Source organism: Zonotrichia albicollis, chromosome 4, assembly GCF_047830755.1.
Source record: "Zonotrichia albicollis isolate bZonAlb1 chromosome 4, bZonAlb1.hap1, whole genome shotgun sequence".
In the NCBI taxonomy this organism is placed as follows: domain Eukaryota; kingdom Metazoa; phylum Chordata; class Aves; order Passeriformes; family Passerellidae; genus Zonotrichia; species Zonotrichia albicollis.
The window spans coordinates 59,225,070-59,249,796 of NC_133822.1; the positions used below are offsets into that span (position 1 = coordinate 59,225,070).

General features: G+C 36.7%; 1 long non-coding RNA gene across 1 annotated transcript; it reads left to right on the top strand.

The window, feature by feature from the left end:
* Positions 1-1,069: 1,069 nt before the first annotated feature.
* LOC141728931 (uncharacterized) lies at positions 1,070-24,704 on the top strand. Its single transcript, XR_012580186.1, has 3 exons — positions 1,070-1,317; positions 20,925-20,966; positions 22,506-24,704. It is a non-coding gene; the product is annotated as an uncharacterized LOC141728931 (long non-coding RNA).
* The last annotated feature ends 23 nt before the right edge of the window (positions 24,705-24,727 follow it).

The window sequence follows — 24,727 nt, forward strand, 5'->3', positions numbered from 1 at the left end:
CAATATGCAAATATACAATGCATGCACACTAATATCCTTAATATTATATTATCCAAATATTATTTAACACAAGTAATAGCCCCATGACTTACACATGAAAGCCGGAACAAAAAACCATTAACTTCTTTGAGGAAATATTTCTCACCATAAGGTAACATGCATCCACACATTTTAGGGGAACTTTGCCCCCTGAATTTTTATAAAGTTAATAAAAATTAAGAGATACTCTTTTGTCTGCAAATAGAAAACTATCTAAATGCATATTTCAGGTTATATTTTATTGATTTATACTGGGGATTTTCTGCATATTATTGACATTTTGTATTGTCATATTTTTACTCTGACATTCAAGTAGCAGCACTTGGTAAAGGTAGAGTGGGATTCTGAGGTCAATGCTATGTGTGAAGCCTGGCAGATGGTGCTTCACTTAAGTGGTTGGTTCACAAACTCTCCCTAGCATGTCATCCACAATTCTCATGAAATCTACATATATTTCAAGGCCAAAATCTGGAACAACATTTGTCAATCTACTTATTTCACTTTTTATGGTATGCTCATTTCCATAATATGTTCCCACATATTATTATTAAAGATAAATTCCAGACATGGATGATGAATGAGAAAGAAGAAAATTATCTAGACCCATCAGCTTTTCCCTGGCATAATGCAGAATGAGAGTCAGCTTTAAAGTAACAAGAAAAGTAGATCAAAACTTTCCTTTTCACTTCCTCTGATCTTCATTTCTGTTTTTGTCTTTCCTTGCTTCTTCATCTTCCCCCACTTCCTTTTCAAATTATATACACTCTTAGTCCACAAGTTTCTATCACTCAGTCTACAACTCCTTGCTGGCAGACATTTTCTTTTCCTCGCATATTCATTCTTTCCACCAAAAACCAACTAACTGTTCAGAGCCAAAAGCTGCCAGTCCAGGCCATCTGAGTCCACCCTCATCCCATCTCGTTTCTTTACACATATGCATCCAGCCATTATCTGACACATCCCCCTCAGAGTGCAAATGTAGTCTGTCTTTCCATGTAGAAGCTCTCTGCACCTCTGCTGAAACCTTTCCTTTAGCAGGACCCTGGTTCTCCCTGCATTTGTTTCTCAAGGACATTTCTAAGCGCAGTTCTTTTCCCTTTCCTGTGGTAACTGGCCAGTGTGTTTTCATCCCAGACTTTCTCTTCTCTGATTTAGAAGTTCCTTATGAAGTGTGCAACACACCGGTTGGGAAAATTGCTGTCCCTGAACAGACTTTTTCTGGAAAAGAAACAAGAGACTACCTGGATGGACTAAACAACAGAAAGAATCTGGAAGAAGGTACATGTAGTTTCTGATGGTTTTTCATTTCTCATGTTGATTTGTGTCAGAAGTATCTCAGTAGCACAATAGCCTATGCTAGTCTGCTCACTCTGACACTAGAAAACACAGTTGCAGCATGTTATTATCTAAAAAAGAATTTTTTTCTATACTTCCTGTTATGTCGATCAGTACTAATTTCTAGGCTGTATTTCCTTAAGCCTTTAACCTCACTCTTAGTCACATTACTCTGCAAAGTTAGACTGTTTGGAGCTGCCACTGATAACAGATGAACTTTTTAAAAACCCCCCAAAATAATGTGAGACAATAATTTGAGATACATAACATGAGACAATAGTTTAAAAAAAAGCCTTGGCTCATTTACTTTTGCCATCAGGTTAGTCTTCTGCAGCTTAATGAATGGATATGTGTAAGATGATAAACATAAAACTTCATCAGCTGTTTAGACAAAGTTATCCTGCTTCTGTCATAGAACATCATTCATATCAAAATGTACATCCAGCAGTTTCTTGTTTAGGTTTACTGTGGACAACCTCCAGAAATCACTTAGCATTCAGGAATCAAAGGCAGTAATGGTTTCTTTGATGGATTATATTATTTTCATTTTATGCTCTGAAGTTTTGAGGTATTTGGATATTTTTTTTCTCAGTGCATATGTGCTCAGGAGGTAGATGCTGTGTGGCTTGCATTTCTTGCGTCATGCTCTTCTACATGCAGGATATGGCCCTGTGACTCATGATTCTTGTCATGTTGTACGATCCTGTTCAGATAGGAAGAGAAGAAAAATACACTATTTCATTTTTATTTTACTCATTCAACCTTACCTCACTATAGATTTTGCCTTGGAATCTCTTTCCGACATGTTGTTTGCCTATTCCTGTGTGACATTCTAGTCCATGAAAGGTAATTGCGGAGTTTTTCAACTCATGAAGACTGAAAAACAGTGACCAGATTCAGAAAAGGCAGAATTGTATCAGATAGCTTGATAGAACCTCAATGATAGAACCTCTACCTTCCAAATAGTAAATATTCTATTCCCATCTCAAAAAAAAAAAAAAAAGACAAAAAAGTTTTTTGTATTATTGCTTAACTGCCTATTTTTGATATTGCATCCCTAAGATATTCAAGATACTCAAGATGCTTTATGTATCACGTTAACCTGATCTGAAAACCTGATATATTCATTTGACAGTGTCAAGTGTATGTTAGGCTATATGGCACAGGTAGATACCACTAGGCTATTTGTGATGCTGTTTTTGGGTGTAAGTGGAGATTTGTTCACTCTTGTTTAACAACTCCTACCCTTTTTTTTTTCTCAGAACATTTCGTATCCTGAGCAGTTTCTGGTAATTTTTCATTTTAGTGAATTTTCATTTGGCTGGTATCACACATTTGTGTGTCTCCAGTGAAGTGCAATATTTCTATATCCTTTCCAGATATTGACCAGGTTATGAACAGGGAGTGAAAGGACTGTAATGGTTTCTGAGGTACTGTATGTTTCCATTTTCAAATATAGCACCATGATATTGTTATTTGTAATTGTGGCAGTGAACTGATTAAATAAATTATAACACCTTAGAAATACAGCTGAGAACTTTAAGTTCATATCCTAGCCTGAAAATTTGTCAAAGTAATTTGAGGTCATTACAGAGATAAAAATTCAAATCAATGTGAACAAAAAAGTAAGATACTAAGTATAAAATTGGGTTATTCAGTTAAAGTTTTTAGATACTTTTGATATACTTGTGCATTCTACATAGTTATTTAGACCACAGTGGAACCAAAGGGCTTGTTATTCCAGAATTCATATACATGTCCCACAAGCACATTCAACAGTATAATATTTACATTTAAAACAGACTAAGAAAGTTCACAAGTTTGCAACTGTCCCAAATTTTACACTTTTTTCTGCTAGCAAGTTTTGCTAAAGTCATTTAAAGTTAAAATGTAAATTTCAAGCTAAATTCCCTGGTCCCTTAATTCTCCCTAGACAGATAGACAACATTCACATGCAAGAAATTACTTCTACTCTGAAGTATTCTATTGCTATAGAAAGAATATTGCAGAAAGTAGATTTGTATATATCAAAATGGGAGAAATGTTAAGCACAACCACAGCAAGCAGGCATTTTACACACTTGTACTCTCATACAAGTATCTGTATAAAGATAACCCAAAGTTGAAAAATGTCAACTGAAACTGCATATTCAAAGATTTAAAGCTTTTAAAATAAAAAAGTTATCAGTAAAAAAGATAGTGACAACATCAATTTTCTTTACATTTTTTCTATCACCCCAATCTTTAATTTTTAACTGAGAACACTGTAATTAGAATGGTCTGCAGTAAAAAAGAATCCACCTAAATAATAGACGTTATTATGGGAGGTTTTCAGTTTTTCCTTTTGATACTTAGATACAACTTCTGCAGATGCCTGAGATAAATAGCAAAATCTTGCTTCTCTTTCCCTTTTCTTCCTTCTCCCTAGATACAAAATGCCTTTCTGTGTGTTCTTTTTGGGTTTCAGTTCCACAGAGACTTTCTGTTGTGCCATGAACCAAACAGCAGAAGGAAATATGTGAAGAATGAAGAAAAGAAAGCCTAGGAGAGAGGGAGAATAATTCAAGGATGGTAGAATCCTATATTATATTACACTGGAATAGGCTTCCTTGTGAGGTGATGGATGTCCCAAGCCCAGCAGCATTTAAGAGGCATTTAGACAACGAACTTGGTAATACGCTTTAACTTTTTGTCATCCCTAAAGTGGCCAGGCAGTTGAACTAGATGACCATTGTAGGTCCCTTCTAACTGAAAATATTCTACTCTGTGTTGAACAGAAGGGTTATTTATGTCGCTCACAGATAAAATATTTCTCTTATAAACTTGGTTTAAGTGCAAGACTCTCTAAGTCCCAGAGGGATTTCTAGCACTTAAAAGCTAGTTAGTCCTCATCCTAGACTTTCTAAGCATCGCCACTGCCCTTGAAGGAGCAGGATCTGCTCTGCAGGGCCACTGACTGTCCAAGCAGCCACTTTGTGAAAAGTGGTAAAAAAGACACTCCAAAAGCTCAGTTGCATTTTCTGAGAAAGTTTGCATTTTGTTCATAGAGCAGTGAATTTGCTAGGCAGAGTTTTAATGAAGGTCAAGGAAAGGGCCTAGAAACAGGGTTTATGAAAGTGTTGTAAGATTCATTATTGTCATTGTGCGGAAAAGGATAATTTTCCTAAGAGAAATGGTGACATATACATAATAAAGTCCCTGTCCCTGTCATGACAGCTCAAGAGCATGCCATCGTTACCACCTATGTCACACTGCAGGTGTGCCTGCCATATGGGTGACAGCCGCTGACTCCTCTGATCAACACATAATTATCTCTGAATAAAAATGCACATCGGAGTAGCTGGACATAATGGATTGAGGACCCAGGGCAAAATGCTCTTTGCTGCATCCCGCAGCACCACCTGGGGGTGGGAGGGGGCTGAGGGGAGCCACAGGAGCTGGGGCAACCTTGAGAAACCCGCAGCGGCTGGGCCGCCCCGAGGTTAGCGTGTTTATCCTTCCTGTCTTCTCTTGGATGGGGGAGGTCACTTGGTTAATGGCAGGATGCCCCTGATAGAAAAGGTCCTCCTGGTCAGGGCTATTCTCCACTATCTAACCATACATCTCTCTCACAGCATCTGGATAGTTTTCATTTGCAGAGTCCCCTTCCCCCATAAGATAATAAATATCATATCACAAGGATGGCAGTGCTCCTTCATGGAACACTGACTGTTTATTAGAGGCAAAAAGTTTAAGAGAAATGCTAACAATGTTCATTAATGGCCTGCATCCAGGTTTAATGAGGCATGTCAATATGCGAACTGGGCAACATCAGTGGCATAATAGTGGTGGTAAATGGGAGTAATTGTATCCAATTGTACGGCACAGCTTCCAGGAATGAGCCCGAACTGCCAACTGACAATGACAGAGCAATTATGGGAAGGCAAGCGAGCTGTGTCAAATTAGCACTTGGTGAGAACTCATTTTTCAGAGATGTGCTTGCTCTACAACACCACAAGTGATAGCTACTTTATTGTGAGTGATAGGAAGACTAGCACTTAGACTGATGTTCTGATTTGTCAATAGCTGTATTTGAAAGCTTAGTGTCACAAATATATAGAGATATTCAGGGAGAGAGGCACACTGCTCATGATCCGAAGGATAAGAACGTCGCTGAGAAGGTCATCTGTCAGTGTGAGCTGTCAAAGAGAGATCACACTCTATGAAAAGGGAACATTCAGCCGACTTAAGTAATTACCTTTGACTGAGATTTGAAGATGTCTTCTTTTGTTGGCCTACATTGACTGCATAATTTATAATTTACTGCAATCAGTGAAAGGCCAGGAATTGTAACCAAGAAAATCCTTATTTTATTTCTCATAATTACATTTCTTCTTTTCTCCCTTAGTGCCTCAGAATGTAAAAGTAGGATATTGACGAAATATTTTTCAGCAACTCACTAAAATCACCTTTATCTTTTAAGATATCATACCCAAACTGGGAAGTTTGGGTTTTTTCTTTGATTTTGGGGGCCTTTGTTTGCAGATATGAGTCATACCCTATGCCATCTTGCAAAGTACACTACATTCCTTATGTGGGTTTATATGTTTTGTAGGATTTTCAATTGGAAAGGATAAAGGAATAACTCAATTTTTTCCTTCTAGTGCAGAATAAGAAAAAAAAATATTTGGAGTACTAAGCAATGAAATTGTAATCCACATCCTATTCAGAGATACAGATCAGTTTGATACAGTTTTCAGGACTGCAGAAAGATAAGTATTGTAGCAAATATTTTAGGAACTTTGTGGATTAATGGAATTTTCATTGATTGGTGTCTTTTTTAAACAGTAATCTCACTGGATCAATGTTTGAAAAGTAATTTTTTAGCCTTTAATAATCTTAAAAACAAAAGATAATATATGACCAATTATGCTCTGGGGTATAACAAGTATTACAGTTTTGGTTTTTATCTTAATAGGAAAAAATATCTACTACTTACATTTTATTAACTAAAAATATAGCATGAATTGTTATCTATGCAGCTTTTGAATTTTTTATTTTCCCAGGAAAAAAGTAATTTTTGGAAACCTTTATTTGAGTTTCTTTAATCTATTTGCCATGGTGGGATGTTTGGTGTCTCCAACTTTCCAATTCAGACAAGTAAATCTTAATTGGGAAGGGCTGAATGATTAATGAATTGCAACAAAAAGAGACCAGGGATTAGCATGCCTTCTGGCCAAAAACTGTTGTTTAATTCCAGGTGTATTGATTAGCTGTATAGTTATTGACAAAAGAATTAATTTAAGTACTTTAAGTCAATGTTTCTTTAGTTGAAAACTTTACCTTTAGACACAAGGAAATGCCAGTACAAAACTAGTCAATTAATATACTATCAAAGTAAAGTCAGAGGAGAAAAGGCTTTAAGCCTTCACTTTTTAAATTTTAGGTAGGACTTTTTTATGTCATGTTAATTTTCTAAGATTCATCAAGGAGCCATATTTAAAATTCGTAATTGTGGGTTTAGTGATGTTTGCTAATTATTTTATGTTTCCTCTGAACTTTAAGATTCTTCTAAAACATACTTTGTTTTCTTCAGTTTGAATTTCAGTACCTGACATTATTTTAAATTATATGCTTTGCTGATTCTGAAACACATTTTTAATCATTATTTTTTTATGTTTCAGAATTCTTTAGGCCATTCAATTTCCCCTATTGTTGAAAGCTGTTTAATTCACAATGCCTTGAGTACAGGCCCGTCATCTATTCTATAGTGACTATACCACTTAATAATGGAATAGTGCATCAAAGTGCCACTTAGGTCTCAAATTGTTATGTATGACTGTCAAAGCGGTGAAAAAAGCAAAAAGAGAAAAAAAAAAAGGGGGAAAAAAAAGAGAAAAAAACCCCTTGATTTGTCTTTACTACTGGAACGTGAATTTGTCAGCCAGGTTTTGAAATCACAACAGCATTGCTTGCATCCCCAGCGAGATGTCGAAAACTTGACAGGTACATATTTTTTCAACTACAAGCACTTCTATAATGAAAACTAAATACACAAATCTTATTTTTTTTTTTTTTGCTCTTGACAGATAGTTGTTGCCAATGGGATTTAATGTTCAGGTTTGAGTTGTCAAGAGAAATAACCAATAAGCAATCCAAGTAGTCAGTATACAGATATTCAAAAGCAGAATGCCTGGCTTATGTGATATACTGGGAAGATTTGAGTGTATAATTAACTAACTGAGGAACCAAGGACACTTAATCTTCCCTCTAATGGCAAGTTCAACCCATCACTGCCTCTCTCTGGGGGACAAACTGTAGCTTGTTTTCTGGTCACCAGGGCCTTTGGTTGTCATTTTGCTCTTTCTTATTCATCATATCCTTGAGTTTCTTTCATCACTACTCAGACACAGTAAGAATTAACAAGATAAACTATGGCTCATTTCTGAAACTCTATTCATCATCCTATGTATTTTTAAACTGTGACTGTTTATCAGCCTGCCAACTCTGTCACAAAATTATCTGCTTTTCTTTCAGACGACTATGCCTTTGTACATTTGTTGCCTGCATAAGTACAGGTTTACAATGTGTACACTGGAAACCATCAACAATATCTTAAAAAATGCTCTAAGATCAGTCATTTACCTCCAGGCTATTCACTCATTTATATGACACTGCATGTGTGTGCATGTGTGTGCAGTATTTATGTGTAGGGAAGCAAAAAGGCAGGCTGGTGCTGAGGGGAATGGAGTGTGGAGGAGGCCAAATATCTTTTGCATTGAGCAGCTCCCCCTCCCAAACCCCCATTTGGGCTCTCAGCAGTCAGTAGGAGCCCAGAGTGGCAGAATTGCCAACAGAGAAATGCTGTTGAATTCAAGCTTGGCAGTAGAGGTGACCAGATAGCTCCAGGTGTGAATGCCCTCTTGAACACTCCCATGCAATCAAGTGGACCTTCCACCTCCCCCCCACCCCCTGCAAAAAAAGTCCATTTGCTTAAGAACCTCTCTGCTCAACAAAAAACAATGAAAATGACTTCTGGGAAGAATTTAAAAAAGGAAAAAAAGTTAAAATCTAATAAAAAAATCAAATAAAATAAAGGAGATTTTAAGATACAGGATATCCAAATGAAGAATGTAGCACAATAAGAGAGCAGTATACCTAGTGCTTTCTGGACACATGCCAGGCTTGCAGATCAGGAATCATGGAATCATGGGCATCCAGCTGCTCTCCCTGGGCTGCTGATCTCTGCATGCCCAGCTATGGGGCATGGCACACAGCTGATCCAGAGGCCTCAGACCACATGTATGTCCTAATGTACCTCTCATGAATATTCACACTGCCAGTGTGATTTTGTAAATCACTGCAGAAGTGATTTTGTAAATCTGTCAGAACAATTATTCTGGTTACCAAAGTACTGACTGTTTGCCCAGCAAAATTTATTGCTTGGTGTGAAGAAGTTTTACAGGTAAACAGAAGAGGTCTCCAAGGAAAAACTAGAACACGAGGGACATAGGTAAACCCAGGACTTAAAGTATGCATTGTGAGCAAGGAGAGTCAAAGTAAGGCTGACACAACTTTACTTATTCTTCTTAAACCACTACTGTCACTTGTGTACTGTAAATCTGTCTTAGGTCATGGATCATTGACCCTGTGGACCAAAATGTTTAAGGTCACTGTTATCAGAGTAGCTGGTGTGCTTATGTGTTATGGACTTGATCCTGAAAGGTGCTGCCAGCCAGAGCACAGGCTGCTCAGCAGCTCACAGGATTGGACCTCTGGTCTCTGTGGAAAGGAGCTTTACCATTTTGCTTGGAAAATATTGCAGTTGTATAGGAAATCTGCTTTCTGAATTGGAAAGTTGTGCCCTTCTTCAACTAAAAATATTAAATTTTGAATGACCATTTCAATATAAACTGCAATTTGTAAACAAATATTTTGGTTTAAAAAATAAGTTATTGAGCCCTTATGAACAGAAGAGAGCAGAAATGTACTTGGGACCACTCATTTTGAGAGTTCTTTTTGATATGCACATTTATAACATTAAAACATCAATTTTCCCCAGTTTGGAGAAATTAGAAAAAAGTTCATTAGCACTTTCCAAATGGCTGAAAGAGGATTATGATATAATTACCAACAGACCCTTAAGACACTGGTAGAATAACTGACTTTACTATTCTAATGATAGAAAATTTACTCTAGGTTGTTTTGAATCAAAATATGCATACTTGTCTGTTTAATGCAGGTACTTTTAAACATTAATTGTACCTGATAAAAAGCTCACACCCTGACTGATACACATGTTAGAGGTGCTGTTGTTATCTGCAAGTCTGGATGGCTCAAGGTTATATTACTGGGTTAATAGGATGAGACTCATGGTTTAACACTCAGGCTTCTGACACACAGCCATAAAGATGCTGAATGAAATACAACTGGCTGTCTCTTCCTAGGAAGCAGTCTACAGGCCTCTGGTGATTGTTTCAGAAGTTAGAGAATATTAAAGGTCCTACATTTCAAAGTGCCTCATTTGTAAAAAGGCTTATAAGTGAAATAGCATGGAAAAGACACCCACATGAAGAAAATCTATGTTTAAATATTTATCTGATGGTTTTTATTTTTAAAAACATAATATTTTGTACAAGAGCAAAAAGATAAGAGAATTATTTTCATGAAACAACTGATCTGTATCTAATCTTTATCTAATCTGCAGAGACATATTAATATCAAAAATAGACTTTCTGAAAAATAAGGCATAGCAAAGATTTCATAATATATTTGATTAATCAAAACCCAAACGGAAAGTTCTGATCTTCCCAGATGCTGATGGCTTACAATTTGCTTCAGGGCATTAAAAACCATGAGACACCAAATGCTTGCATATTTTTTATAATACACCAAGCTCTCAAATATTTCTGTTAAAAGATCCATCATTGATATCTTACTGCTTCTTTTCCTGAACTGTGTTGTATGGACATAGGTTTGTGGATTAATTCCTGAAAAAAATACTTCCTTTTTTATAATTCTTTTTAGTCTACCAGGCCAGCATGCCTGATACAGAAGAGAGAGCAGGTGATGGGGGTTTTTTTAGCAAATGAAAATAAGGAGCAGGAGCAAGGATCTTCAGCCTTGATGGCTCAATGGTTAGCCAGAAAAAGGATACAAATCGTTTTATTATGTTCTCCTTCAGTCCTGGATCCATTTTAGTCCAGCCTATTTTGCTGGACTAAATCACATTTGAGAATGATTTTAATTTATATTAAAGACTGTCCACAGACTATAGGCTGTTCTTGGAGCAGCACTGTAAGTGAGCACAAAAAAAATTAGAAATTACTAGAGAAGAGTGGATCTATTTCAGCCAGAGGCTTTATTTTTTGCATCACAAAGTGCATAAAAACAGAAGATCATAGATGTAACGATACTAATAAATGTTTATTTTGCTCAAGCAGAGGATAAGTACTTTTTCAGTAGGTGCAATAACATGAGATAGCATCTGCAGAGTGCTCTCTGGAAGCTCTCACACCTTGCAGATGTTTTGTTATCATTCTTTGCCACCTCTGCATACTGAGTGGGGGCGAATATTTCAGTGTCATACCCACGTATCAGTGGCAACATTTTGGAGGAAATGCAGGGAGGAGCAAAGGAAGTGGGCTGGGAGCTAACCTAGAGAGGGAAAATCTGTCCATCATTCCATCATTTAATGCCAGTAATGAAAGAAACCATCTGAGGGTCCATTTTGTACCACAGCATCAGGGGAAAAATAAATAGAAGAATGTAGAAAATTAAAACTCCTCATGTTATTTAGCTTCTTGTTTAGATATGGATTTTTAGATTTGGATGTACATGTTAACAAGGTATAGCTGCTACTCCGTGTTAATAATCTAAAGTATTGAGTCATCTCTTTCTTAAAATTAGCAAGGAATTCATGTTTTATACTTAAACATGATGTATTTTGATGCTTCTCAAGAGGGGAATGTTGCCTTATGTCTCAAGTTAACATCACAAGTATTTTGAACACACTGCCACTATTGCCCTTTATTTATATATTATTCATTTATATGCACCCCATAATTAGGCTTTGTAAATATTTAGTGACCTGCATTAGTTTCCAACCCCCAAAAAACGACAGAAAGGAAAGTTGGAATAAAAAATTGAGAAGCTCAAGGAGGAGCTAAAATTTTACAGGCTAACTTGTTTAAAAGGCATCAGAAATTGTGCAGAGCTTTGCTAACATCAGTGACATTGTAAACTATAGTATATTAAAAAAGTTACAATACACACTGGAAATAGAAAACAATGTCACGGGTTACATTTTAGCTAAATGCTTTATTCAAACATGTCCAAATTTAAACAAGGCTCATTTATTCCCTTTTCTAAGCCCCTACAGAGTCTGTTAGGCAAAATTTTGTTTCCCATATTTTTAACTTTTATTCATTGTTGCTCACATGAGTGTCTTTGTCTTGTTAACCCTTTCCTATGTTTTTTTTTAGACACTGAATAAAACCATTAGCATTTTTCAAGTCATGAGAAACAAGAGGGGCAGGATATGCACATCTGACCTTGAAAACAGGGCTGGCATCTGCCATGCCAAACTCTAAGCCAGCAGTATTGAAGGAGGCTTAGACTTTGATAAAAATATCCAAAAAACAAGATGCATTCCCCAGGCCTCTCATCTGCTGGTATCTTTCAGCTCCTCTCCCCACCTTTCTGTCCCTATTGAACCCCATCTGACTTCATCCACAGCTGAAGAGTGTGACCTTGGTCTCAGGTTACCCTAAATGAAGTAAATAAGTGCATGCCCAGTCCCTATGGTTTATTAGTAAATCTGTAATTAATCATTATGTGCCGCCCAGAATGACTGTCATTTTTATCTCCCTTGACAAACCTTTTTATCCTTTTATAGTCCCCCCTTCTTCCTTCAGTTTCTCCTTTGTTTCCAGTGACTGATCTGGCCACCTTTGGGGATATTCCAAGTTCAGAGTGAGTTTTACATTCTAACTTCAGATCTTACATACTGGAGATACGGGATTTCTATATCTGGCAGTATAGGTTGCCTGGGAGATTGGTAAATTCATACTGTGTAGATGAAGAAACCAGATTCATACTTCTAAAACAGTGGTTCATACATAGCAAGATATTATTCTGATCAGTGGAAGTTAAAATTAATGTTGAAAGTACTGAACTGAAGTTTTAAAGGAATGAATGTAAGGAATGACAATACAAACCCTAACTGTTGTTCCCTGTACATGCAAGAAAGAGACTTACAGTCTCTTTGAGCTACTACATAAAATTGCCATTTAGAAGGAAAACAGTAAGTGCAAAATTGCCACAAATATAAGGGACATACCAGAGAATGTGGAACTGGGTCATTGTTTTAAAACAGGAACATTTCAGAGAGATGCAGAAAAACCCAGGATGCAGGAAAGAAAAGCAATGAAAAAAATGGACAGTGGAGAATTTTTTCAGAGGAATTATTTAATTTTAGAATAGATGGAATAAAGAAAAATGGTTTTATTTTATGGAGTTAGCAGAGGATATCGCTGATTATTTTTTTATTTCCTCTTATTGCTTGCTACTCATTTGAGAGGGTATATTTTCTTTTTGATAACAATTGATCCAATCAGAAGGGACTTTTGACTTTGTAAAAACCTTTGACTTTTACTTTTTATGATGTCAGGACCAGTTCTTATTTACATCCATCCCTAATCAGCCCCTACAGGAAAATTTAAGAATAAAATGCCATCAGGCCCTGGAAATCACTCAGGTGGACAAGAGGATACAGTTCATTAGCTCCGCTGCAGTACAAGGCTGGTGTACTCACCTGTCTCTTCACATCTACCTCCCAGTTACTCCAACTCTTGTAGTGAACTCACATGAAAGAATTATAAAGACAGGCACTATACATTAGGCATCACCATAAGAAATGTTTTCAGACACTCCAATAACTGAATAATGATGGTGGGGGATTGCAGTGTTGTTTAAATTGGAGTCACAAGTCACCTTTTGCAAGATGACTAAGAGAAAAGCTGTGATGATAGAGACATTAATTTCAAATCAATTCATTAAAATCAAAATTCATCCATGTTCTTACAGGAAATACAGGGCTCCTCCTTTGTGAAAAAAGTTTCAGAACTTGAGGTTGTAGCCCTTCTAAATTGTTCCAGTTAAAAACAAAGTCTAATGAGCTTCATAGGGGCAGGATTCCTCCATATCTGCCTACAGACTCACACCCAGGCAGCACCGAGCATCCCCAGCTCCCCGAAACAGGGAGGGTCTTTGTGCTAATCCTGAATGACCACACTGCATCTGCTGAATTCATCTGTGTCATCACATATGTCATGGTGAGTAAGGTTTAGGCCTGCAAGATGGAAAAGAGGAACCCTAATTGAGTGCACTGTTTTTTCTCCAAAAGCATTTCTAAAAATTCAGGAAGGAAAAAAACACTCGTGCACAAAGACCTCTTTTCTTTCTTTCTTTCTTTCTTTCTTTCTTTCTTTCTTTCTTTCTTTCTTTCTTTCTTTCTTTCTTTCTTTCTTTCTTTCTTTCTTTCGTTTTTCTCTATCCTTTTCTTCATTTTCTAATGGACACTGCTTATAAAGGGGTTGGAAAGATGAGAATACAGATTTAATTTCTATAATGTTTCTGTAATCAATGCTTTGTATCTGAACAAAAGTGTAAAGAAGGGCATAAATGCACTAAGCTGCATTTCAAAAATGACATAGTAATTGCAGGACTGCCTATCTTACCTTGGCCTCAAGCATTTACCAGGATTTAAATTTATTTCAAACTGTTCTCCAAAGTCTGCCTAATTTTTTTTTTGTCCAAATAGCAGCAACTCACACTCAGTGAACAAAGCCCCAAGATTTTTTTTTTTTTTTTTTTTTACTTACAGCTAAATTTAACTTTACCCATCCAATAAAAAAGAAATAAGGGAGCCTTTATTATCTCCCTGGATTTCTGGGTATGATACCACATCATAGAGAAGTGGTTATTAGAGACAATGGCCTACCAAGGTGAAGTTTGTAATAAAGCCTATTATGTGGTTTCACCATTGACACTAATGGAATGTAACAGTGATTTAGAATGATTTAATGGTTCCCAGGTTGTGCTCTAATAGTGCTCTTTATATTATGATGTATATCACAAAACCTAATGTGGCTGTTGTGATATATTGACAGTATTCATGCTGTTTCATTTTTTTAGGGGAATTTTAAAAACTGTCAAAAAAGAAAATTAATAGGTTGCAACTGCGTTATTTTCAAGGGATCTGTTTTTTAAATGTATGTGCATAAATTTCTATTTGGTACCATGCTTAAGCTAATAAATTCATTTGCATTTTTATTCCAAAGTCATAAAAGTGGAATGCATGCATGCATGCATTTGTGTGTGTCTGTGTCTGTGTGTCTGTGATTGAAGCCTTGTTTTAAAAAGATAATCTTAAAATTTGTTTAAAAAATAGCTTTAATGGTTTCAAATGTTCATAGAACAGGAGTGTAAAACAAGTTTTCTTTGCACAGGCTGCAAAACTACACTAATTTAACAAAAGGGAGGCAGCAGGGGGTATGGCTACAGATTCACACAGAAAACATCCAGACCCTTAGGGGTCAGGTGGCTTTTAGACTTGCATTTAAAGTCTGGAATTTAAATAAAAACACAATCATCCTGGAAAAGAAACAAAGGAAGATGTACTAGAGCTGAGATACCTTTTGAAATTGTTTGTGGGCTTCTCAGCAATGCCTGACCTATTATCTTTAAGACATTTCTGGCTTCAAGGAGGTTATGGAACAGCAGGAATTTTCTTGCATTTTTTAGGTTTTTTCCCCTCTTTATGAAATTTTAAAGCATACATCATGAAATATCATTGCTTAAAAGACCAACACCTTCCAAATGTGATGATGAGCTCTCAGTGAAATTATCCAAAGAACAGAGTTCTCCCTGAAAGGAGTTTCATACCTGGCTACCCTGTGAATGCTGGAGCAAAGGTCGTTGGCATTTTTTCTGATGTGTTTCCTTCCTCATTCACAAAACATCAGGCTTTTTAAAATTATTTTGTACACCTTTCATTTTGAAACCACACACAGATATTTTGGAGGGTAAAAGATGGTAGGAACCATGAAACTGATTGCTGATACCTTGATTTCCTCATTACACATTGCCAAGGGAGGAAATCTTCCAAACCAGCTGATAGGTGTTGCTGGGGCACCACTTGCACTGCTCAAATGGAAAAAATCCATGTGGATTCATGTTGCACCCTCCTTTTGGAGGTCCAAAAGAGTAAATAATTTAAATTACCCAGCTGAATTAATCCCAGATTGCATAGGTTCCCATGATGGTTTGAGTACCGTCCCTTAAGAGGGAGAGAGGCACCATGATCTAGAAGGAAAAGTGATGGGAGTTCTCAGAGACAACTTGGTTTGGGGTGAGTAGCTTTTGGTCTGTCATCATCCTCTCGAGAATTTCCTGAGCAGAGGGAACTTGCTCCTGCAAAGCGCCTTCTTTACTAAACATGCCATTTACATGGCACTGGCTGATTGCTCAGTTACAGAGCAATAACACGACACTTGTCATATCCTGCTTCGGGTGAGCTTGCTAGCAGAGATTCTGTGGTGTTTGTCTGGGGCTTTTTTGGGGTTTATTTATTATTTTTTCCCTGTGAAAACACCAGGTTGTGATAAAACTGCCTGTGAAGAGTTCAGCTGGAGCACAGCCATCCATCGCCTGATGGGATCACAGTTTGCATGGCATGCGCTTCTATCCTCATGGCAAGGGAATTCAGTGAGCACAGAAGGACAACTTTCCTCTTTCTCTGATTCACCCTCTAAAACTGTCCACAAAACCATAATTTTTCAAGTGTAAAAAGTATGTACAGGCTGGAAAATGGGTTTATAAATAGAACTTTATACTGAATAATGACTTTGGGGCACTGAACTGAGAGAGGACAGGCAAAATTTTGGAGAAAGTCATTTGGTTTTGACACTGAAGTTATTTCAAAGTTATAAGCAAGGTATTTCTCAGGAGAAGTTCTCTCTTTTTTTCCTTTTTGTATTGTGTCATCCCTGTGGAGAGCTTTGTGGAATCAGGGAGAATCAAATTAGGGAAAGTGCCTGTTATGTAACCTCATGGTTCCTTAAAATAGTGGGAGCATCACAATCACTAGAGCTTCACCCTTCCCAAAGTTTATGTACACCACATGGAAAGTGGCGTCAGGAAATAGTGGAGACCATGTAATGAAATATAAAGATCATTTTTACAGCAATGCATAGAAATTTGCATAATTATTATCCCATTTTGACTTTTTAACTTTAGAGAATCTATGTGGGTCAGTTTTCCCTGTTTTAATTAGCAAAATCAAAATAACAAAAAATGGCAATTTCCTTCTTTCAAGCTCAAGTGGACTACTCAGCCTGTAGCAATAATTATATTTTTCAAATGTGAGGTGCCTAATTTAAAAAACGAGATTCCCAGTAGTTGCACAAGTTTTAAGGACAAGAACTGACTGAAGCAAGTGAGCCTTTTGTTCTTATTCCTTCCCAGCCAAAAGTCCTCTCAACATGTAAACTTTGTAGGAATTATGTCATTCTTGTAAATAAATTTCTGTGTCAATATTATTTATTGGAAAATATTTTACTCACTGGGGTAAATGAAGAGCAAGGTTTACTAATCAGATTACCAGCATGCTTATTCTAATTTATACGTTCCATGGTTAGCCTTTAAGCCACAGTTGACCTCTTATTTTTTATATTAACTGGAAACCATTCATCAAGTGAGTTACCCCTCTCCTTTCAAATCCACTTGTATTACTAAAAGGTTGAGTAAAGACCTCTGGGGAACAAGGGCAATTTTTGACATGGATCTCAACAGATTAAACTATGCAGGGACAATATAGAATACATTGGAGCAATAACATTATCACATCATAGCCTGATTGAGAGGCATTTCCTTGCATTTTTGTCCTTTTACCATAAGCCAATAGTAGCCACAGGCATTTGACTGGAGAGCCCGGAGGATTGACAGGCCTGGCAGTCATTACACGCTGGATTGAATACTAGATTACTCCAAAGTGGCTCAGGGTCAAGGATCAGTGTGTTCCCTTTTGGCACTAAATGACTTTAATATCCTTACTGTATTAGTCAATTACTTTAAAGCTGCTGCTCTCTGAGCTCTCTCTGCCCCCCTGCAGTTTACTATGGACATTTGAATTGCTCCCATACTTAACCCACACATCTGCTTTTAGCTGTCAAAAGAATAGTGCTACCACTGGAGCTATTGACAATGCAAAATGAACAGAGATACTTGCTGTCAGTGTCAAGTGGCACTTTCTTTCCATTGTTTGTTTTAAATAACTCCCAAATAATGCCACAGCGACACTGTTCCCAACTTAGGAAGAGTCCAACGGTGGTTTACAGCCTACCTTTAATTTAGTCTCAACATGACCAAAACAAGCAGCATTAAATTATTTTGTCCACACAGTTAGTTGTTCCTTGGGGGATAAAAAAAATATTTTCCAAAGAGCTGAAGTGCTGTGATAAGGCACAAAATGAAGGGTTGCTTTCCACTCTTGCTTAAATTTCACAAGAGTCTCTGTGACTATAGCAAATTACACTGCACTTCTGAATTTATTGGTGCAACACAGTGAAAAATTTTATATCATGGCCACTGAACATTAAAAGGTCTGGCTTGGCTTGGTGTTAAACCAACATGTCTGGATTAAATATGAGCAGAACTGATCTGAATTTTAAAACTGCTTGAAAGTCATGCCTTTAGTGTTTTAGTGAAAGTGATATCACTGCACATGAAAGCACATCTGTGCTGTGGGGCCCATCTTGTGTGTGGTGATGTCATTGGGTTAAAAAAACAAGTCAGGACTTTACAGCTAGATACATACAGAAATAATTTTCCTTTACGAATGTGCCTATTTTCATCTGTAGGAGGATAAATGGGCACTGAGTCTTACTGGGAGAGCTCTCGACTGTGTGGTTTGCTGAGCCCATGTTGCATGCAGACAGTCACGTTTCTCCTCTTTTTGTATTAAGCTATAACATGGGCATAAGTGTGAAAAATACACCTAGTGTTTTACAAGGAATAGCACCATGCCTATTTCTGCGTGGATCAAATTGATCTGCTTTTTGGGCAATCCAAGAAGGATCTGTCATGGCAAAGTTACCTTTCTTAATCTTCAGAGAACTGTTAAATGTCCTCATGAACAAGGGCTTTGGACTCTTCATGTAGTGCATGAAAAAATCCAAATTTTGACATACAAGGTAGGTGAAACACAGGTCATTGCTATTGAGAATTCTAAAAGATATGATATCCAGGCTGCCCAAATTTAGCAGCATAGTGTCCACTCTGACCTGTTTGCCAATGACACGGCCAAAGGAAAATATAATCCACTGTGCATTGTAAGCTTCTGGAAGGCTTAGGCAGTATCAGAGACATTTCAGCTCCTGGCTCCAGCAGTCTTTGTATTTCACTGGAAGTTAAAATCGCTGTGTTAGGAAGCAGATGAAACAACATTTTGAAAAAATATCTCAATCTCTAAGTGCATGTCCTTGTTATTCAGGATCTGTAAGTGCATAAATATATTGCAGGTAACAGAGCAGTAATCAAAATGCAGATATATGACCAGTTCTAAAACACAAGCAGACTTGCATGTTTTTCAATACACAGCTACTCCAGGAAGGCAGACAGACAGTATGCTATGGACAGTAATATATATTTCGTTTGCAGTGTGCCTCAACTCAGTGGCTAAGCATAATGAATGGTGCCTTGGGGAATGCTCTGAATAATTGTGCTAATTTAAAATTTAGTCAGCAAAGGACCTTAAAAAACTTGATACCTCTTGGTAATGATGCATCATTAGCACTTTTCATTCATTTATATTTTGTTGTGTTTAGGGATTTGGGTATTCAGGAGAAGAAAGGTAGTCTGACAAGAGAGTGATTGAATCAGCCCCCTTGATACCTGGGAGTGACAGAAGGTGAAGTACTGTAGCTGCAGTTGACAACTACTTTAATATGAGCCACTTATAAATATTTACAATTCATAAGTCAATGATGAGCTTCTGTATAGCACATAAATAATACCATAAGTATTTGGCATATTTATTTGGAACCTGATCATTAGTTGGAAGATAGCTTTTAGTGTTAAAGAGTTATGGAAACATTTTCAATTAGAAGAGCTTCCTTTGGAGCCTGCACTGCACAGCTTTGAAGAAAATAATATACATGAAACAAGTGAGTTCACACTTCTAGAAAACTGCCATTCTCTCAACTTAATCAGGGAAGCAAATTGTCCAACTCCTGTGCAATAAGATAAGTAAGATTAATAGAAACTGGTTCTTGATGATTTACTTGGCACAGATACCACAGCACTAAACATATGGTCTTTCTGCAGTGCAACAATAAACATATCAGAATCTAATCAAAAACAGTGAGCCCTATTTACTGCACGAGTAACTGTGTTGGGGATACAATTCCTTTTGTTAAGGAATTCTACTAATAAGTTAATTTTTTTGGGGTGCATGATTTTGATCTGACTGTAATAAAAGGTTGACAGGTTGAAAATTAGGCACTTATTGAGTGACAGAGTTCAATATTTTTTGTTCAAGACGGATATTTATATGCAATATAATTTTTTTTCTCATATTAAATGCTGAACACTGTTCAAAAGATGGGGGGGGGGAACACAACAGCCCCACATTCCATAAACCACAATCAAATAAAATGGAAAAGCTTACAGAGAATGCATCCTTCTTTGGGTTTATTGTTTTTTTTTTTTAAGAGGTTAAAACATCTGTATTTTCCTGAACTATTTTAGACAGAATAATTATCTGTAGCTTCTATCTCTTTAACATGAGTGCACAGTGCAGTGATGAGTGCTAAATACATTAATCAGGAGTGAAAACGAAATTGAAACATTCTGGAGCACACTTTTGGATACATAAAAAGATAAACTAATACTCAGCACAGGAGAAACATAATAACATACTGTGCTTGTGTGCCTAATTTTTATGTTTTCGGGACTTTGTCATTACTATTTTTTTTAATATAACAATGAGGTTTTAAATGTCCACTAGGGATGGACACTCCTTTCTTTCCAGCCTGGTGTGTAATGAGAGAGACAACACCTCCAGCCATTATTCCTTTGAGTGCTGAGTGGGAGTGCAGTTAACTTTGATAGCATAGAAGTAAGTACACCTTTTATTGCATAGGAAAAAAAAATGTCTAGAGTAACCTATTCAGTTTAACATTTTCTCAGAGTAATTACACATAAAATTAGCTACCATCAAACTTTTTAGCTACTTTTCCCAATCATATTAGCTGCGTACATACACATTTCATGTCTAAGCATGGAAGAATTATTTTTTCGTGGCAATATCCACAGAAAAAATTTAGAGGGTTTTTTTTTCCATTTTAATTGTTGATAATTTTGGGTTAGAATCTCAAACTTTAATTAATTTTTTGGATGCTGGTATAGAAAATCAATCTGCAATGTCTTGCTCATATCGGTACAATTCAGTCTCTCATTAATGCAGTTTCAAATATCAAAAAAGGTGTCTGTTTTCTGTTTAATTTTTAGGCTCTTTGTAATAGGAGTCTTCTTGTCATGGATCATCCTGAGGTATGTAAACAACATACGAACTTACTTTGAGTGGTATATAATCTCATAATTTTCTCTCATAAAATGACATATACAAATCAAAGAGCTAAAGCATGGAAAGTAACATATTTTGGTCTTGTGACTAATGGTAACCTGGTGCTATTGAATTACTGAACTGTGTCTGAGAACTAATGAGAAAAATTTCCCAGGGGAATCTTTATCCAATGCACTTGGAGAGCACCTTGGGGACTCATTCCGTGTCTGTCACCTTTCCCGTCTCATTGACACTCAGCTTCTTTACCACCATTACACTGTGCAACCATTTCACTTTACACTTCACGATTAGAATATTAAAAGAAGAGAACACTACACTACTTGCTCCAGATAGCAGAGTTGTTTTTGACACTTAAAATAGAAATTGTCACTGAAATATCACAAGGACATGACTATCTCCAGCTCCAGAGCACCTAAAGAACATTTTAAAGCTCAGAGGAGTATTATTTAAAAGTGACTCATATTTTTTGTCATATTTCTTAAACAGCTTTTTTTTTCATTTTTTAATTAACAAGAAAACACTTAAGGATAGGTCATGCCATGAGGACCACAAAAATTATTTATCTTAGGTAAAATTTACTCCTCTCATAATAGCAAGGGCTGACTCACTGGTATTGATTATATAATGATGATTTTTTTAATGCAGTAATAGAAACATCATTAGCAAAAATATATAATTTTCCATGTGGTAAATATTTGGTGAAGACTTGTGAGGTCTAAAAACATAAGGAAAACTCTTCAGTGCATGTAAATGGCTTTAGTTTCATTGATTTAAGAACACTGCTGATTTCCCTCTGAGAGGATTTGTCTCATATATCTTACATCCATATTTAGAAGAACTTTGGTGTATCCCGTCAGGGCCAAAACCTGCCTTCCTCTGAAAAGATCCCTCACTGAAGTGCACAGAACTACTCCCATGAGTAAGAACAGGGAGGATTTGGCCTCAGGGAATAAAGCTCAACTTAAAAAGTTTGAAAAAATCCAGCTGCATTTTTAGCTTAAAGAGTGCTCTAATTTCACCTGGTTGGTGATTTCAGACAGAAGCTAATTAAAGCCAATGGAGAATTTTAAAAATGAAGAAAAAACCCCACAAATTAGGACAGCAGGGGGAAAATAAGTTTCCTAATTATGTAAAATGAGGATGTCTTCTACACAGCGCAGTAAATGTTCATCTTTTCTACAACACTGAGAGTTTGCTGATTTCTGCTGCTTGGCCCAGGGTGCTACACATACAGCTGCTTGTACCCATCACACAAGTATTTGATTTTATTAAAGAGCTCTAGTTAGCCAAATGTCTATGGGGGGTCACACACTGTGACTTGTGTAGAGACTGAGAAGTAGGGAACACATTTGACTGTTGATGGTATTGACAGAACCATTGCCTCCAGAGGCTGTTTGGGTCGCTGCGTTTTGCTGACATTGAGGAAGTGTGGGAAGATTATTTTGGCAAGTACTAGGAAAAAGTCAGGCTATATGCTGAGTTTGGTTTTGTCTTCTGCCAAGAAGGATCTTTCCATGGAATGGAAGAAAACCTGCTGTCATTCCATCCTACTTCTTCAGAAGATGTAAGATTTCTGCTATGGACTTGAGGACAGGCTGAGTACAGTGTTTTCTTCCATAATGAGCAGCCACTGTGTGTTAGAGTAGATCTGTGATACCTTGAACATATTTGAGTGTTTCAGCCTTGCATTATCAAGAGTTCAGTCTTCCATTGTTGACTCAGCAAATATTCTTTGCTCTAAACAAAATGAAAATGCACTGTTGAGGTTGTGGATTTTCTAGAGGATTCTGTCCCCTTCCCATGAATTCTGAGTTCCAGAGGAAAGGTACAAGAAAATTGGAGACTGACTTGAAAATTACAGTATTTCTGCTAATGTAGAGGGAATGAAAAAACCTGAATAACAAACTCTGCCGGGAATTATCAGTCCTCTGATGTTTGATGGAAGCCTTTGATGGTGTGAAAAATACAGTGATGATGATGACTAGGGAAATAATGTTTCAATGTTTTCTTTTAAAGTTACTCTGAACCTATTGAAATTACAAATGTTGTAAATCTTATTTTTTTTTACCAGACTGAGTTTAAATAGTTACAATTAGGAATAGTCATACATGTTTGTGACAAGTGAGGATGAAGCACTTCTGCTCAGATGATCTCCTTCATCTCCACTCTACATCCGTTCTGCACAGGGGGAAATAAATGAATAAGAAGCAACGTTGTGAAGATCTATATTACCAGCTCTAGCCTGTTCACCTTTACCTTTCTATTTTAAATTTCAGGTCACTGTACTTTATTCCAGGTTCAAACCAAAACTCCCTTATGTTCTGTTGCTTTAACTGGTCTGAGATCTACCATGCATGAACAGAATGTGAAAGAGGAAGCTAGTTTATGGTTATTTTAGAAATGTTTTTTGCTTTTCACTTCAGAGTGCTTAATCTTAAATAACAAAAGTCTGTGAGCTGGTCTATTTAAGCTTCCTCTATTTAAACACTTAAGGCAAAAAATATGAGATATTTTTGGTTGTTTGGCTTTGGGGTTTTTTTAGGCACTAACATACAGTTTACACATTCCTGTCTCATCTTCTACCTGACAAAATGCAATTCTTTTGAAAATATATAGGGGAAACACTCCACATCAGTACTTACAATATCAGGAGACAGGTTGTGAACTGCGTTTCTTTGTCTTTCTCAGAAAGATAATTATGAGTGTGGCAGAGTAAGAAATCCTTAGACTCCTGTTTTTGCAGGAAACACATGGACCAGATACTTTATTTAGTACCGTGTTACTACTGCTACAGGCAAACAGCTGTTTCAATAGAATTTGAGAGTTAATATTCATTTAAACATTTTCTGTGACCTCTCTCCCACCTATTAAATTTCTCACAACTAACTCTTGTGATCTTCTCAGGGACAGTTTTTGATTGTGAGATGATGAGGCTATGCCAAAGCTTCCCAATGCTTTGGAAACTCAAATTCATGACTTTCTTATGTAGAAAAATGTCATAACTGAAGACTGAGGGCAATTATGTATAAGTACTACTAATACCATGAATTCTTACTAGTTCACAATATTGATTTGCAGAGACAGTAAGTGAAATTAGGCATTTCAATATTTGTCATTTTACTTTACTACCTTGGACTTAGCAAAGGCATCAAGTCAATGTAATTTTTATTTAATTGTATATATGCATAGATAGAGAAATATGCACTTTAGAATGACCCTCTTAAGGCCAGAAAAGTTCAAATGTAATCCTCCCACTGCCACAGATCTGTGTGCAATTTTCCTCAAGTTCAAGTATAGATGCATAAATTGAAACAGCAGAGCATCTGACCCATCACTCATATTCAGGACACTTTCCCTGTTTCAGATGTTTACATTAAAGTTACTCTGTTTTAAGCAATTCACATTTTCTTTTGAGAAACAGTGAAGGCAGAGAGTTATTAGGAAATGTGTTATATGAATGACCATAGGAAAAGGAAAAAAATGAATGCAAAACCACTTTCAATACCTCACGGTCCACAACTAATGCTATGGTGGACAGATAACACAAGAATAGACACTATGCATTGATGAGACAAAAAGCTCACCCTGAACTTTTGCAGACTTGTGAAAGAAAAATATTTTAGTTATAACCAGCTTTGTTTAGAAGTGGGAACATTGTGTTGTGGAGATCATGGATTTTACCTACCTAAGTGCTGTGCTTTGAATAAAACAAATAATGTATGTTGAA